General features: G+C 37.3%; 1 long non-coding RNA gene across 1 annotated transcript; it reads right to left on the minus strand.

Moving 5' to 3' along the window:
- Positions 1-10,706: 10,706 nt before the first annotated feature.
- Positions 10,707-13,400, minus strand: LOC115987806. Its single transcript, XR_004091223.1, has 2 exons — positions 13,215-13,400; positions 10,707-11,256 (listed from the first exon to the last, which is right to left on the minus strand). It is a non-coding gene; the product is annotated as an uncharacterized LOC115987806 (long non-coding RNA).
- Between the last annotated feature and the right edge of the window lie 3,802 nt (positions 13,401-17,202).

Raw genomic sequence — 17,202 nt, forward strand, 5'->3', positions numbered from 1 at the left:
AATGGCAAGCACTTATTAGTAGCTTTAGAGACAAACTCGTTAAGGGCAGTAACTCGTCCTATGAGAGATTGGACTTCTTTGATGTTCCTTGGTGGCTCCATATTCAGTATTGCTTGGATTTTATCAGGATTCGCCTCAATTCCCCTATGTGAAACCATGAACCCAAGAAAATTACCAAACAAGACTCCGAAAGCACACTTGCTTGGATTCAACTTCTTGTTATATCGTCTAAGCGTATCAAAGGTCTCTTGAAGGTCGTCTAGATGCTTTTCCTTGTCCAAACTCTTTACTAGCATATCATCTATGTAAACTTCCACATTCCGTTCGATCTGTGGGCGAAACATATGGTTAACCGGCCTTTGATAAGTTGCTCCCTCATTCTTCAAACCAAAGGGCATCACCTTGTAGCAAAACAAACCTTGGCTGGTAACAAAAGATGTCTTTTCTTGGTTCGCATTGTCCATTCTTATTTGATTATAGCCTGAGAAGGTGTCCATAAAACTTAGCAATTTATGACGCGCAGTTGAGTCCATTAGCTGGTCAATGCGTGGCAATGGATAGCTATCCTTTGGGTAAGCTTTGTTCAAATCGGTGAAGTCTACGCACATCTTCCACTTGCCATTAGCTTTCTTGACCATCACCACATTGGCCAACCAGTCTGGGTAATAAACTTTCCAGATAAATTTCGCCATGGTCAACTTTTGGACTTCCTCTTTAATAGCATTATCTCGTTCGGGAGCAAAAACCCTCTTCTTTTGACGCACAGGCTTGGAGGAAGAATACATGTTCAGACGGTGAGTGATTACACTTGGGTCAATACCCGACATGTCCTCGTGACTCCATGCGAATACATCCAAGCTTTTCTTTAAAAAATGGACAAGGTCTTGCTTCATCTTCATTTCCATGCTTGTTCCAATCCTTGTGAACTTCTCGGGGTTTCTTTTGTCCAAAGGAACATCTTCCAACACTTCTGTGGGCTCCGTGGTAACCCTTCTCTCGTTTATGCTCATCGTCTGCATGTGCTCGTCCATAGCCAACATGGCTAGATAGCATTCTCTGGCTGTTAATTGGCCTTCTTGCACTTGGCCCACTCTGTAATCTGTTGGGAACTTCACAGAAAAATGGTAAGTAGATGTTACTGCCTTCCAACTATTTAAAGTCGGTCTTTCAATGATAGCGTTGTATGACGACGAACAATCCATGACAAGAAAGTTTACTTCTTTGGTTATCTGTTGTGGATATGCTCCTACCACCACAGCTAATGTAATGGTACCTACAGGTTGCACTTTCATTCCTCAAAATCCTACTAAGGGTGAATTTACTGGACGAAGTTGATCTCGTCCAAGCCTCATTTGCGGGAAAGCAGGGTAATATAAGATGTCCGACGAACTCCCATTGTCCACCAACACTCTTCTGGTCGTATAATCGACAACACGCAAAGTGATGACGATCGCGTCGTCATGTGGGTGGTGAATCCTTTCAGCATCCTCGTCCATGAACGTAATTGCTTACTCATCCGTTACCCTTTGCTTCGGGGATCGTCCTGAAAGTTGGACATTTTGCACTACCTTCAAGTACGTCTTCCTTGACTTGGAAGATTGTCTTGTCGAGGTCCCTTCTATGATAACTCTTATTTCTCCAAGTGGAAGTCATGACGACTCTTCTAGTTTTCCCTTCAACTTCTCGTCTTTGTGATCTCGTCCAAGGAAATTTCTCAATTTTCCTTGCCTAATGAGATTCTCTATCTGCTACTTTAAATCAAAACATTCGTCCGTGTCATGTCCATGGTCTTTGTGGAAGCGATAATACTTGTTCCTATTGCGCTTGTTAGGATCTCCCTTCATTTTTTCCGACCACTTCAAGGAAGGATCATCCTTAATTTGCATAAGCACTTGTTCAAGCGGCATGTTCAAAGGCGTGTATTGCTGACTCCATGCTGAAGAGCTTGCCTTCTTGTTGTCTCGATCTTTCTTCTCTCCCGCTTGTGCCTTCTTTGGATGAGGACCCTGCTCAAGATGGTGCGGAAAATCTGCTTCCATTTGCTCGGCTCTCTTCCTCTTCTTAGCTATAATTGTGTCTTCTGCATTCATGAAGTTTTGGGCCGAATAGACGAGTTCAGTTATGATTTGAGGCTTTTGCTCATAAAGCTTATGGATGAATAAATCAGAGTTAACTCCATTATGGAAGGCTGCCAATAACAACTTGTCGTCCATCTCGTCCACCGTTAGGGCTTCCTTGTTGAAACGAGTAATGAATGACCGCAAGCTTTCATTTCCCCCTTACTTTATGGTTAACAGGCTAGACGAGGAACGTTTATGCCTTTGTCCTCCGATAAAATTGTTGACAAATAGTTTACTCAATTCTTCGAAAGAACTCACAGTATTTGGAGGTATCTTGCTGAACCACACTCGTGCTGGCCCTTTGAGGGTGGTAGGGAAGGCCTTGCACATAATCTCGTCTAGAACCCCTTGAAGGTTCATCGTAGTCTTGAAAGAAGTGATATGATCAAAAGGGTCACGTGTTCCATCATATGAGTCCAAGGAAGGCATTTTAAACTTAGGAGGCAAGGGGTGACTATTGATGGAAGCCGTGAAAGGGGAGTCTGTTCGATGAACTAAATCATATTCGCCCTTCTCATGTTCTCCCTCATCTCATCCATGACCTTCCTCATCTGATCCATCTCCCTCTCTAAGTGTGGCACCCTTCGTGAAGCGGTACCCCTTGATTGGTTTTCGGGCTCAACATTTCCTCCTCTATCTTCTTGACTTTGGGCTTGTCCTTCCGCATATCTGTTAGGGATATTTGTGGGGATATTTGTGGGATATTTTGTGGTATGATTGTAATGGGATATTTGGGGGTATGACTGTAAGGCCATTGTGCACGTGTGGTGTTGGATATTTGGGGGTATTGTGTAGTGCTAGTGTTGCAATTGTGTATGCAGGTTAGTTAGTTACAAGTTAGTTAGGATATTGGGTTGGTTGGAGTAAAGGCTAGTTAGAGTAGTAATAGACATGGGTGTATAGTGCAAAGCATTAGTCAAGGGTATAAAAGGAAGTTTGTATAGAAAATATGGAATAAGATGATTGTTTCCAAATTTGCTTATATTTTCTCTATTTCCTTCTATGTTTCCTTTCTCTGTCACTTTTCTCTTTTCCATTGGAGGACCAGCTGACCTCACATTTGCTAGAGAAACCCAAATCCATCTATTCCACTCCTAACAATATCTTTCATGGCGTTGCCTCCTTAGACTAATCTCCCTAGTCAATTCTTGATTCTGACGGGTTAATTCCGCCATGGTGGCTGCCATGGACTATACATGTTGGATGGAAGGCGGTTGCGTGACAGGTGTTGACTGTCGATCACGGTGGGGATTACTAGAAGCATCTCTACTCTCCTGGTGGCCTGGGCTAGTGGCCCTTGATCTAGTCCGAACCATACAGCCTTTTGTCGGAGAAAGATAAACTGCAAAATACAAAGTTAATCCTTCCCCACAAACAACGCCAATTGATGATGCACAGAAAATCAGTAGGCTAAATGCTCCGGGTTTCAATGATCTAGTAATTGCTTGAAAGGCCTAAAAAGGAAAACACAAAATCAAAGGTGATCGGGGCGGACTGGCCAAGAACCCTCAAATGATTAAGTTAGTTTCTCTCTTAAATTCTGGAGTTCCAACTTTTTGGGAGTCATCTTAAACTTACCTTCATTTGATATGAATGAGTGTTTATATAGTATGCACTTGAAGCGGTTTCTTGTTTCGTAACTTCCCCTATTTTTGAGGAAGTCAAAAGATTCAGGGTTAACTTCCACAATCACTATAGAAGTTAGAATATTCAATCTTATCTTCCATAATCATCATTGGAAGTTAAGTATTTAGTAAGAAGTTGTAGCAATGAACCTGGATTTTACTCATGCCTTGGAATAGTAACACGTGGTTCAATTCACTAACTCTTGTAGACAAACTTTTCTGGAATTTTCCCAAGTGCCTAGGGTCATCCATGTGTTTTCGTCATGGACGACCCGTGTGCCTATGGATGACTGTGATACTAGGTAGAGTCATTCTTGCTTTCTTGACTTGGACGACTCTCATGGACGAATTAGAGTTGGTTCAATTTTCAGTTCATCATCAACAATATTTCGTTATACAATATTATAACAAAATATTGTGTGTTTAGTTCTACTAAAATTATTTCTAAAAAAAGTACTATTGAAATTTCCCATAATCATTTTAAGAAGTCCAAGAGTAAAAAGAAAACAACTTTAATAATATTAATTATCGGTTACAAAATATTGTGCGCTTAATGCTACTAAAATTAATAGTGTATATTAATTAAAAAAAATGTTGTATTTTTATTATTATTTGTCAAAAAAAATTTGATAGTATATATTACTTGTAGGTGCCCAATTTGTTACGATCCCAAGACAGTATTGGGCTCGTACGAAAAGAGGCCCTCACAATATCATTTGTAGAGAGTGGGCTTCAAAGGTATGACCTTGGGCATAGATGAGCTGTTTAGTAGTAGTTTCTACGGGAAATACTACATGGGCGGGCTTGGTTTCCCTAGCTAAACCCCTTTTCTTTTTTAGCAAGAGTTGTAAGACCCCCCAGAGCTTTATTTTCTTCTCCTTTTATACTGGTGTTCCATCCCCCTTTTTTGCGTCCACGTGTTGATTTTACTTTTGGGGTGCAGGCCTGTCTAGTCGACCCATACCTAGAGTGGTTGGGAGTTGCTGGAAAAGCGCATGGGCATGGGCATGGGCATGGGCTTGTCAGACGCCGAATTCCGTATTACTGTGTTGGCTGCTTTTTCCCTGGCCCTGCCCCTACACTCAGTTTGCTCCTTTCTTTGGGCGTTTAGTGAAGTGCCGAGCAGGAGGTCGTCCTCGGCAATGGCTCTCCTCGGCTTGGGCCGCGGACCTTAAGATAAACTGGGCCTGGGCCGGGGCTACACTCTCTTTGGCCCCACAATAGCCCCTCAAAAGCCTGCTGCCCGACTTTTTAGTTGGGGAGGAGGGTTTTGATAATGTTGGGCCTGCATCATAGCCTGCTCTGATTCTACACTCCATTAATATTTGCATTCTTCCATTTACACGGGGGACGTGTCAAATTAAGAGGCATTCCTTCACCCACTCACGCGGGGTCCTTTGACACCCCTACGCTCGAGGTGCTCCTTCACGAGGATCTTCAGATCCTGCGGTCACGAATGGCGTTGGAACTTGAGCCCACTATTCCTTGTCTGTAGCATTCTTTGGAACTCTGCGTAAATTAAATATCTCCTCCTTTCCCTTTAAATAAGTAGGACAGGAGGTTATTCCTCTTACATTCAAACCCTTCATTTTTCTTTACAACCGCAATCCTTCAGCCATAATCACAGTCTCCATATTTAGTGCTCTCCATCCTTAGTGTAATATGCCTAAGGCACGTATAGGGGTGAAGGAACTGCACCCGCCACAGAGGCACCGGGTCTCTCTGAGGCTCAAGGTGGTGTGGTCTAGACAAGGTGGACATAGACTCAAGATGATCTTCCATCTTGGTAAGGCGAGGATGGTTTTTCTACCTCTTTTAGCCAAAATCCGAAGCAGGTACTGGTCGCTTCAGACTCTTGACGCGTCAGAAGTAAGGTTTTCCGCCATCAACGCCGTCTGCTCTATCGCAGGCGTGGTTCTACGGAGGCTCCTCCACTTCCGGCTCTCTGCACCTTTTCTTCAAGCGGTGCTAGCCTGGGGTCAGGTTCCCTGCACCTTTTCTTCAACGGTGTAGGCCCCAAGTTGGGTTCTTTGGCTGCCTGAGTTATGGGCATGTAAAAGTGTCGAGGAATAGTTTCCTTAGACAACATCTTGGAACAGCAGCCAACCCCTCCTCTGCGCTTCTTCCTCGGCTTTCTCTTTATTCTCTTGTATCTTTTCTTTTCGCTTACGTAGTTAGCTTTAGTATAAGCTTATTCCAGCTTTTCATTGTACACTGTACTGTTCCTTTGTCCTAATAAAAGATGAGTTTATTTCTTTCTAAATACTTTTCCTTTCGGCAGCCATTACTTTGTGAACGAGTGTGCTATGCATGTATTTTCCCTTAGTGATATTTAGAGCAGGAAATTTTTAAACAGAACCCTACCAATCTGAACTTATCGACATTATCAAGTATAATAACGACAATTCCCAGTAAGTTAAACTCAGAAAACTAACCAAGATAACGGCTTAATACCCCGTAAGGCAGGCGCGGCAATCGTCCGAGAACGATAAATAATAAATATACCCTCTGAGGGGGGCTTCCGAGCAGTGAGGGGCTCTGGCCGTGTTTTGACAACACCTGACCCTATAACAATTGCACCAATTCCCTTGGTATCGAGGATCCGAGGGTAGGCCGCGGATTTCAGTCGGTCTAGGAATTAATCCAACTATCAATGGGTAACTCTCATCTGGGGTAGACTCTTGGGGCCATATGACGTCTAGGCTATGTCTAAACCCTGTAATTCTCTTCTTAAAAACTTGTAGTTTTGCTTCCAAGTAGTTGGTTTCCCCAGAGGCTTGAGTCCGAGGACCATGCAAGGCCTTGGTTCTGTCCAAAACTTGTACTTTTTGCTTGTAAGTAGTTGGTTTCCCCAGAGGCTTGAGTCCGAGGACCATGCAAGGCCTTGGTTCTGTCCAAAACTTGTACTTTTTCTTGTAAGTAGTTGGTTTCCCCAGAGGCTTGAGTCCGAGGACCATGCAAGGCCTTGGTTCTGTCCAAAACTTGTATTTTTTGCTCGTAAGTAGTGGGTTTCCCCAGAGGCTTGAGTCCGAGGACCATGCAAGGCCTTGGTTCTGTCCAAAACTTGTACTTTTTGCTTGTAAGTAGTTGGTTTCCCCAGAGGCTTGAGTCCGAGGACCATGCAAGGCCTTCGTTCTGTCCAAAACTTGTACTTTTTGCTTGTAAGTAGTTGGTTTACCCAGAGGCTTGAGTCCGAGGACCATGCAAGGCCTTGGTTCTGTCCAACACTTGTACTTTTGCTTGTAAGTAGTTGGTTTCCCCAGAGGCTTGAGTCCGAGGACCATGCAAGGCCTTGGTTCTGTCCAAAACTTGTACTTTTTGCTTGTAAGTAGTTGGTTTCCCCAGAGGCTTGAGTCCGAGGACCATGCAAGGCCTTGGTTCTGTCCAAAACTTGTTCTTTTTGCTTGTAAGTAGTTGGTTTCCCCAGAGGCTTGAGTCCGAGGACCATGCAAGGCCTTGGTTCTGTCCAAAACTTGTACCTTTTGCTTGTAAGTAGTTGGTTTCCCCAGAGGCTTGAGTCCGAGGACCATGCAAGGTCTTGGTTCTGTCCAAAACTTGTACTTTTTGCTTGTAAGTAGTTGGTTTCCCCAGAGGTTTGGGTCCGAGGACCATGCAAGGCCTTGGTTCTGTCCAAAACTTGTACTTTTTGCTTGTAAGTAGTTGGTTTCCCAGAGGCTTGAGTCTGAGGACCATGCAAGGCCTTGATTCTGTCCAAAACTTGTACTTTTTGCTTGTAAGTAGTTGGCTTTCCGAGGACCATGCAAGGCCTTGGTCTGTCCAAAAGGCTTGGTCCGAGGACAAAACATAAGTTGGTTTCCCCAGAGGCTTGAGTTGCAAGGCCTGGTTCTGTCAAAACTTGTACTTTTGCTTGTAAGTAGTTGGTTTCCCCAGAGGCTTGAGTTCGAGGACCATGCAAGGCCTTGGTTCTGTCCAAAACTTGTACTTTTTGCTTGTAAGTAGTTGGTTTCCCCAGAGGCTTGAGTCCGAGGACCATGCAAGCCCTTGGTTCTGTCCAAAACTTGTACTTTTTGCTTGTAAGTAGTTGGTTTCCCCAGAGGCTTGGGTCCGAGGTCCATGCAAGGCCTTGGTTCTGTCCAAAACTTGTACTTTTTGCTTGTAAGTAGTTGGTTTCCCCAGAGGCTTGGATCCGAGGACCATACAAGGCCTTGGTTCTGTCCAAAACTTGTACTTTTTGCTTGTAAGTAGTTGGTTTCCCCAGAGGCTTGGGTCCGAGAACCATACAAGGCCTTGGTTCTGTCCAAAACTTGTACTTTTGCTTGTAAGTAGTTGGTTTCGGGGCCTTGGCTTTACGGAATTTAGCTCCTCGGCCGAGCCCCTAGAACCATCTGCGCGGCTGACGATATAAAGCGTAGCCCCTATTCAAGAATAATAGCCCCTAATGGAACTTTACGCTAGCATGCCATGACTAGCTAGTAGAAATGCCAAGAGAATTGTCTCGAACTATCGCCTATGCCAAGACATAAACCTTCCCACAAACGGTGTCAATTGTAGGTGCCCAATTTGTTACGATCCCAAGACAGTATTGGGCTCGTACGAAAAGAGGCCCTCACAATATTATTTGTAGAGAGTGGGCTTCAAAGGTATGACCTTGTGCATAGATGAGCTGTTTAGTAGTAGTTTCTACGGGAAATACTGTATGGGCTGGCTTGGTTTCCCTAGCTAAACCCCTTTTCTTTTTTAGCAAGAGTTGTAAGACCCCCCAGAGCTTTATTTTCTTCTCCTTTTATACTGGTGTTCCATCCCCCTTTTTTGCGTCCACGTGTTGATTTTACTTTTGGGGTGCAGGCCTGTCCAGTCGACCCATACCTAGAGTGGTTGGGAGTTGCTAGAAAAGCGCATGGGCATGGGCATGGGCTTGTCAGACGCCGAATTTCGTATTACTGTGTTGGCTGCTTTTTCCCTGGCCCTACCCCTACACTCAGTTTGCTCCTTTCTTTGGGCGTTTAGTGAAGTGTCGAGCAGGAGGTCGTCCTCGGCAATGGCTCTCCTCGGCTTGGGCCGCGGACCTTAAGATAAACTGGGCTTGGGCCGGGGCTACACTCTCTTTGGCCCCACATTACTAATAATATTTTTAGTAAATCTAATAAATAATAATAATAAAAAATTAAAAATGCATAAAGTCTAAATAGTTACAAAAAAAAAAAAAAAAAACCCAAAATATTCTTTTGGTATTGCATCACCCTATAATTAAGAATAATTCCAAAGGAAATAATGGGTCATTAGACTAATAGTACAAGTACATTAGTTTCCATGCTTCACAATAATACTACTGACTTAAAAAAAAAATTTAAAAAAAAAAAAAAAAAAACCTAGTAGAATCTTTAACCAATAATAATTAATACGTTACTAATGTGATACAAAATTTAATGGCATATGAAATTTCCTAACTTTTAACTTTTAAGCTTACATAATACATATCTATATAGTAACTAATAGTTGAAATGTTTGACTTTTTGTTGACTACTTCTCATTGCGCTACGTGCCTACATAAATTTATGCCACATTCACATTTAAAAATATCGAACAGTTGTATCTTTTCATTTTTCAATAAACACCTTTTCAGTCAATAAACACTACCATTTAAAAAAAAAAAAAAGAGAACTTATGTCTTTTATTGAATTAATCGAACTGTTTCACTACAATTTTTGTTACAGTTGGTGGCTTGATTCGGTTTATTTAAAAAACCAAACAGTCGTATATATAAAAGAGTCTTACATGGGTAGTTATAAATTTTGCAAATATCAAATTCCTTCCCCAAAAAAACAAACACTTTTTCTATCTGTCTATACGCTCTTCTTCCTCTCTCTCTCATCATTTCTCTATATTTCCCTCCATATAAATTTTGTCCTATCTGCAAAAGCACTCAAAGCAAGACTTCACAATTTTTGACCAGCAAAGTTCCCAACCAAGTCCAAAGGTTCACTGTAAGTCCAAAACTTTTTATTTTTATTTTGCAATTTTTTGAAGATAAATTTAGGGTACGTTTGGTATGCTGTAATAGCTCCTGTAATGGAATACTTATTCATATGTAATAGCAATTCGGTTATTTGGTTGCATATTTATTACATGGATTAGTTATTACATTGGAATAATTATTCTTTAAATTGAAGAATAGCTATTCCTCTTTAAAATGGATGTAATAGCTATTCCTTAGTATATAAAATAGGTTTTAAAATTAATATATTTCCAAAAATATAAAGTTTTCTTATACATCATCTTTTACAAGCTTTCCATATGTAACAACCAAACTTATGAATAGTAATAGTTATTCCATTACAATGTCTTCTATTCCCAGTAATAAAGATTACTATTCTTAGTAATAAAGATTACTATTCCTAATGTAATCTACATTCAATGTACCAAACATACCCTTAGTATTTGTGCACATAAACAAAAACATCATAGCTCTTAATAAATTAAGATGAAATCTTTGTAACATTAATATAACTAGTCGCTAACCCGTGCGATGCACGGGAAAACTATTGAAAATAAGATTTTAAAAAGAGAATTTTATTAATTTTAGTTTATATCAAATATTTATTTATGGTAGTTTAAAATATTATTTTAAATCTTCATTTCATTTTATTTTAGTTGGAATAACTTATATAATTAATTGAAATGCTTATAAATAAGAGATGACATTAATAATATACTATATATAGTTAGTGATTATTCAAGATATCATTCAAATATGACAATTTTTTGGTTTTAAAAAAAGAACAATATTAATGCATTTAAACACAAAATACTATATTGTTCAATAGATATTACAACTTTAAAACTAAAACATGAGTAGTAATTTTTAATGGATTGGGGTAATAGCACAACTTTTAATAGAAAAAAAAAATATTTGATTTAAAATTTTTTGGAGTATCACTATAGTAAAAATGCCGAAAGGAAGCAAGAAATTCCACTAAAAAATGCTACAAATACATTTGGGTTTTTTTTTTTTTTTTTTCAATGAGCAGGTACATTACTGTTTAGTAGAGTCTTAATACATGGGGGATACTCCTCCATCCAATACATCATTGTCTAGCAAACCCAGCTAGTTCTTTGCTTCAAATGCTATCTTCTCTGTTGGTCCGTTTGTTCAAGGAGCCACAAGAGAAAAATATATTCCTAATAGAAGAACCAACTACCAAGTAGTAACTACCAAGTAGTCTAACATCATTAAGGATGTGGCCAATGCTCAAATTGGTAGGTCCAGCTAACTTGCCTTTGGTTTCGATTTGACCATAATAGCCAACCTCCACCGCAACTAATACAATCAACTGGATTGGTTAAAACAATTATCAAATACTGGGAGTATAAAAATACAATCAACTGGATTGGTTAAAACAATATATCACATACTGGGAATATAAAAATACAAAACTTGGTATTATGTATATTTAAATATCATTGCAGGCTTCTTGAATTCCACCCATCACAAAAGCCACGGCTTACATCAAATTGGCCTTTGAAATTTTGATCTCCTTCATCCCTGGAACCTGGAAAATCAAATTTCTGGACTAATTGAAAATTTGTAAATATTTCCAACTATCTTCTAACGATGAAATTATTATATCTTTTCAAGAACAAAAAGGAAAACAAAGACCAAACGTTCTATGTAGCAAATTTGAAACCTATCACCAAGAAAAAGAATTAAACCTATTGGAAATTCATTAATTGGTACCAATGCAAGTAATTGGTACGCTAAAATATATTGATGAGTAGATAATGGTGACGATGAGAGAATAAAACTTTATAGGAAAAAAATAATATGAATAAATTACTTGTGTATGCTTTGAAGTTACTAGCATATCTATCAAAATTTTGAGGAGAAAAATAGAATGAAGTTACTTGTGTATGCTTTTATTATTGATGCAACGATTTCTCTAATGTTAAGGTGAAAAAATAATATTCACTCTCACAACAACTCAAAACATTTACTTAATATATTATATCATCCATACCATCTAGCCACCACTTCCATTCCGGGTGATCATCTCTAACCACCCTCTAAAATTTTGTGGTTGCCTATGTTTCCGGCCCAACACAAAATTCTACTCCCCACCTTTAAACAAAACTTCACAACTTCGCAAATAATTCTTGTCACATTTAGAGATCTCAAATCAACAATTTTCATTGTAGAAACCAAAATACACACTCAATAGTTCCGCAACTATAAATTATACAACAAATTGAGCTATAGCAAATATTGGTAACACAAAATCTCATAAAGGATTTAAAAGTATATTCCAAGAGGAAAAAAACAACAAATTTTTAATACAAATAGTTAGAGTCTACCTTTTAATTTGGAGTATGTACATGTTTTCTTAAAGAATATAATCGTGTGAAACTTGAAAGCAAGTTCAAAGAATAGGTGCAACACATAAAAGCCAGTCATTCATTTAAGTTGGAGAAAAAAAATCCATCCTAGTTCAATTGAAAAAGCATAAAAAAAAATGACAGTCATGTTTTTACATCACACAAAAAATGACATTGAGAAATAAGGCCAACAAATACATCTCACCCTGATTAAATCAACAACACATCATCACATTCCCTACTTATCTTCCTTCTTACCACTCTCCATGTATTATGACTTCTAGAACAACAACAAAAAATCACTTACAAATTTTATCAAACGGCTTGTGTACATGTAAGAAAAAAAAACTTAATGAAAAGAGAGAATTTTAAAAAGAAAAGAGAGTACCATGTTGCAGCAACACCAGCATCTAAGCATTCTATCAAACACATGTTCAGCAATCTCAAACAACTATACTAACCAACCCCAACCTTCAAAAAAAATTCCCACGAAATCCAAAATAGTGGCAGCCCCAACATAACATTCCATAGGCTATCATATAATAAGATCCAGAGATTATAATAATTTATAAAAAGGGAAAACCAATGTAAATGAAGACGACAGTAACACTATATATCAAACCAAAACAAAGCCAAAATTGAAATCAAATAGAAGAATCCCAGGAAACAAAAATCCAATAAAAATTGCATAACCAAAAAAAGGGAAAAAGAAAATCCAAACCAATGTAAAATGAAGATGAGAAAAACACTATATATCAACTAAAACAAACCCAAAATTAAAACCAAATAGAAGAATCCCAAGAAACCAAAAATCCAATAAAAATTGCACACAAAAAAAACGGAAAAAGAAAATCTAATTACAAAAATTTTGTGATTGTTCTTTGCCATAGATTTGACAACAAAGTAAGAAGAAGAAAACGTGGAAATCTGCAAAGAAAAAAAAAAAAAAACTTAAATCCAGAGCAACCCGCAACCCACAACCACAAACCAACAAAAATTCCATGAAAACAAAAACAAAAAAACTTAAATCCAGAGCAACCCACAACCACAAACTAACAAAATTCCATGAACAATTGAAGTGGATAGAAAGAGAGCAATATATAGAAATAAAGGAGAGTAAAAAACATGTTTTAATTACCTCAAAATAAAACATGATGGGCTAGATTGAGCGATGATGGAGAGGCAAAGAGAAATCGATGTAGTGGCGGTGATCCATGGCGGCAGCAGCGGCGGGAGGATTGAGTTTTGGCATATATTAGAAAACAGAGAGGTTTTGGGGTTTAGACGTGAAGGCTGAAGAGGGAGTTGTAACTTGGATTAGGGTTATAATTTGATAATCTATATATATATATATATATATATATATATATATATATATATAACGTTTTAAAAAAAAAAAAAAAAAGAAAAGAAGAAGAGGTGACGTGAAGGATTAGGGTTATAATTTGATATCTATATAATATATATATATATATAATATATATAACGTTAAGAAGAATTAAAAAAAAAAAAAAAAAAAAAAAGAGGTGACGTGGAAAATTGTGGAGCTAGCAGAAGCTTCGGTTTTATATATATATATATAGATTATGAGAAGATAATTTATTATTTGTGTACATAGACAAAAACCTCATGGCTCCCAATAAATTAAGATGCAATCTTTGTAATATCAAATGCGGAAAAGTCTTAATTGCCCAATTAAGATCTCAAAAGTGGGTTTGGATTTTGGGTTTTGGTAGTGTTAACTTCTTTGCTTATTATGTTTTTGCTTAATGGAATTCAATAGTTTGACAAGTGAAAGTTTCCTCATATGCCACATGTCCTAATTGTTCCAATTCTTCAATGAGTTGACTTCCTTAAAAGTGAGTTTGTATTTTTGGCTTTGGTATTGTGGTTTTTGTTATTTTTTTAATACAACATTTCTTATATTGTGTCTTTATTATTGCATGGGTTTGAACATGAGAAATGAGATTATTGTAATTGCATATAATTTAAATATGTATCATAATATAATATATATTTTGCAAAACTTTCCCGTGCATCACATGAGTTAGCGATTAGTTATATTAATGGCCAAAATGCAAAATTCACCTTCTAAGTTTCATCATTTTTCATTTTAGTCTTTTAAGTTTGGGTTTTATCATTTTAGTCCTCTAAGTTTCATTTTTTCTCAATTAAGTTCTTTATTAACCACCCGTTAGTTGTTGCCATTATTATTTTTTGTTACTCTTTTATCACTTTTCACCTGCAGCTTCAGCATCAACCGCGGACAGAGCTGTTATTGGACTAGGGGGGCAATGCCCCCCCCCCCCCCCCCACAATTTTTTATTATTATAAATATTACTATATTAATGGTACTAATTTTAGCAATTTTGTTCAATAAAATTACACTTTGTCCTCCTTAGTAATGCCATCAATTCTTTTGAGAGTAATGTTATAGCCACAAACATTTTTACAATGTTTATACAAACTATTGGGGTAGCAAATTCTTATTGGTTCATACACTTGCATCACTTTTTACTTATCAATAACCACTCACCACATTAGCAATTTGTAAAAATTTTGTAGTTTTAGCAATTTTCACCTTTTAAAGGACATAAAAAATTATCTAAAACAAAATATACAAACCAAAAAAAACTAGCCCAACAACAAAAATTACCAATAATAAAACTAAAAAAATTAAGCTCAATCAATCTATTTTACCCGGAACAAACAACTTGGCTATTTAAAAAATTTTAAACAAAAATCCTTAGTAATAAAGCAATAGATTCAAAGGCCGGAGCTGCCGCACACAGCTAGCAAAAGAGTCACCCCCCTAACTCCAAGATCTGGCTCCATCCCTAGCATCAACTTGGCTATATGTTTGAGCTTAAACTGGGTCCAATTTCTATACAGAAAGAAAACAACCAAACCCACTTTGTTGGCTTTGAAAACCTCGCCAGCACTTATCATTAACCCATCAGAAAATTTCATACCCACAAGAAAACCCAACACTCTAAGCCAAACTGAAAACCCATTCGCCATTATCAAAGTATCAAACCACCTAAACCCACACCCATCACACACCATCATTGGTCCTCCGAGAAAAAGAAAAAAAAAAAGAAAAAAAAAAAAACCAAAGTTGTCCATCATAACTTCTTGTTCCACAAATCATACAACAGCAACCATAATTAACAAGTGGCTCCACTCTGCGATAGAACAATGCCATAGAGGCAAGCATCCATCGTAGGCCCAACCGGTGTTGCCATTCATCCGATTTGTTTCTCCAACTACCGTTACACCTCACTTCTCCCTCTTTCTTTTGTGAAATTAATAAATAAATAATAAATTAAAAAATACAAAACGGTGTTGTTTTGTAGTAGATAACAGTGGTAATTAACATTTTGTTAACAAATTACTTAATTGAGAAAAAATGAAATTTAGAGGACTAAAATGACAAAACACAAACTTAGGGGACAAAAATGAAAAATAGTGAAACTTAGAGGGTGAGTTTTGCATTTTGGCCTATATTAATTGGTTTATCAATTTTATGGGATTAACCAAGTTTAAATTAAAGATCATAAAATTCTCTTCAAATTGACTATCCTTGAACAAAAGTCATGCCTAAATTGGGGGAGTTTTTGTAAAATATATGAAAATTGTCTCTTTGAATCTTTCATGAAAAATGTGTATTTTTGCCTTGAATTGATCTAGATACATGTTTGAGAGTCATATTTTAATTCTCAAAATTACTTGATTTTTCATAGAATGCGCATCATTTCTTAAAAATTCATTTAGTTTTCCTTTTTATTGATCATGTCAAAATTCATTTAGTTCCTTTTTATTGCTAGAAAATAATCTGTCTATTGCATTCTAAATAGTAAATAAATGTAAGCATATGTTTTGCTCACAATCACACGCTATGATTCTGATTAATACAAATGCTCTACTCACACACTCAACAAGCACCGTCAAAATACTCATCTTCATATACCCAAAAAAAAAAAACCTACCAGCCCTCACTTAAGCCCAACCCATGTGAACTCATCAATTTTTATAAGCCCAGGTCTGAACACAAGTTATACCTCAAGAGTCAAAACCATACACCTTGACCAAACTCTCCTAACCTAGTCCAAAAATTATTTGAAACCCATCAGATCTTAAGCCTTAGGCTGGGCCCAATCAGAAACTTACATGTCCAACCCAAATAAATTTGAACCCAACTCTCAGCTTCAAGCCCAATCTGAATATACACTCAGCTTTCCTTGATCCAATCTATTACAAACTAGAAAAACAAACCTCAATTGAAATTCAAAGCCTAAGCTGAAAATCAAAACAAAATAAATGTTCACTATAGCCCAACCCTATTAGGCTACACTCATAACCCAAACAGGTCCAGCCCAAAAACAATACAACCAGTCCACCATGGCCCCCAGACTTTCACAAAATTACACTTTGGCCCCAAACTTTCATGAAATTGAACTTTGAACTTGAATATTTCAAAAATTACACTTTGGCCCTCAAACTTCCACCACATTACAAGATGACCCCAAAGCTTCAACAAAATTAGGAGTTGTAATTCGTGTTCACGTGTCAGGTTCGTGTCGTGTTGATTAATGAGTATTTGATTATATGAATCAATACTAATCCGACATGTTTATTAAATGCATTTGTCATGTCGACCCATTTATTAGATTTTATCAAAGCGAAAAAAAAAATACAATTTTTTATTTTTATTTTTATATTTTTTTTATACAAGATAGAATTCTACTTTAACCTAATCTAAGTGTATATGTGTGTGAAGCTTCCTTATAGAGACTTGAACCCTGACCCTTACCCTTCAAACCCCATAAGCATTTATATTTGTGAAGTGACCATCGTACCAAGGGTGTGCGGTGGTAAAAAAAAAAAACAAATTTTAGTATTAGCCAAAGTGATCTAAATTATGAAAAACCAAAAAAATATAAAATTTTAATATAAAATTCATAACTAACGAGTAAATGTATCGCAAATAATCACTTAAAATTAAAACATATCTCAATATAAAAATGATCAACCACAATATGTTTAAAAAATAAACCACAATAACTAATGACTTTATATACCTAGGGTTTAAAGGGCATATTGATAAAATGTCATTTAATTAAACG

The sequence above is a fragment of the Quercus lobata genome, chromosome 4, assembly GCF_001633185.2.
Source record: "Quercus lobata isolate SW786 chromosome 4, ValleyOak3.0 Primary Assembly, whole genome shotgun sequence".
Classification (NCBI taxonomy): domain Eukaryota; kingdom Viridiplantae; phylum Streptophyta; class Magnoliopsida; order Fagales; family Fagaceae; genus Quercus; species Quercus lobata.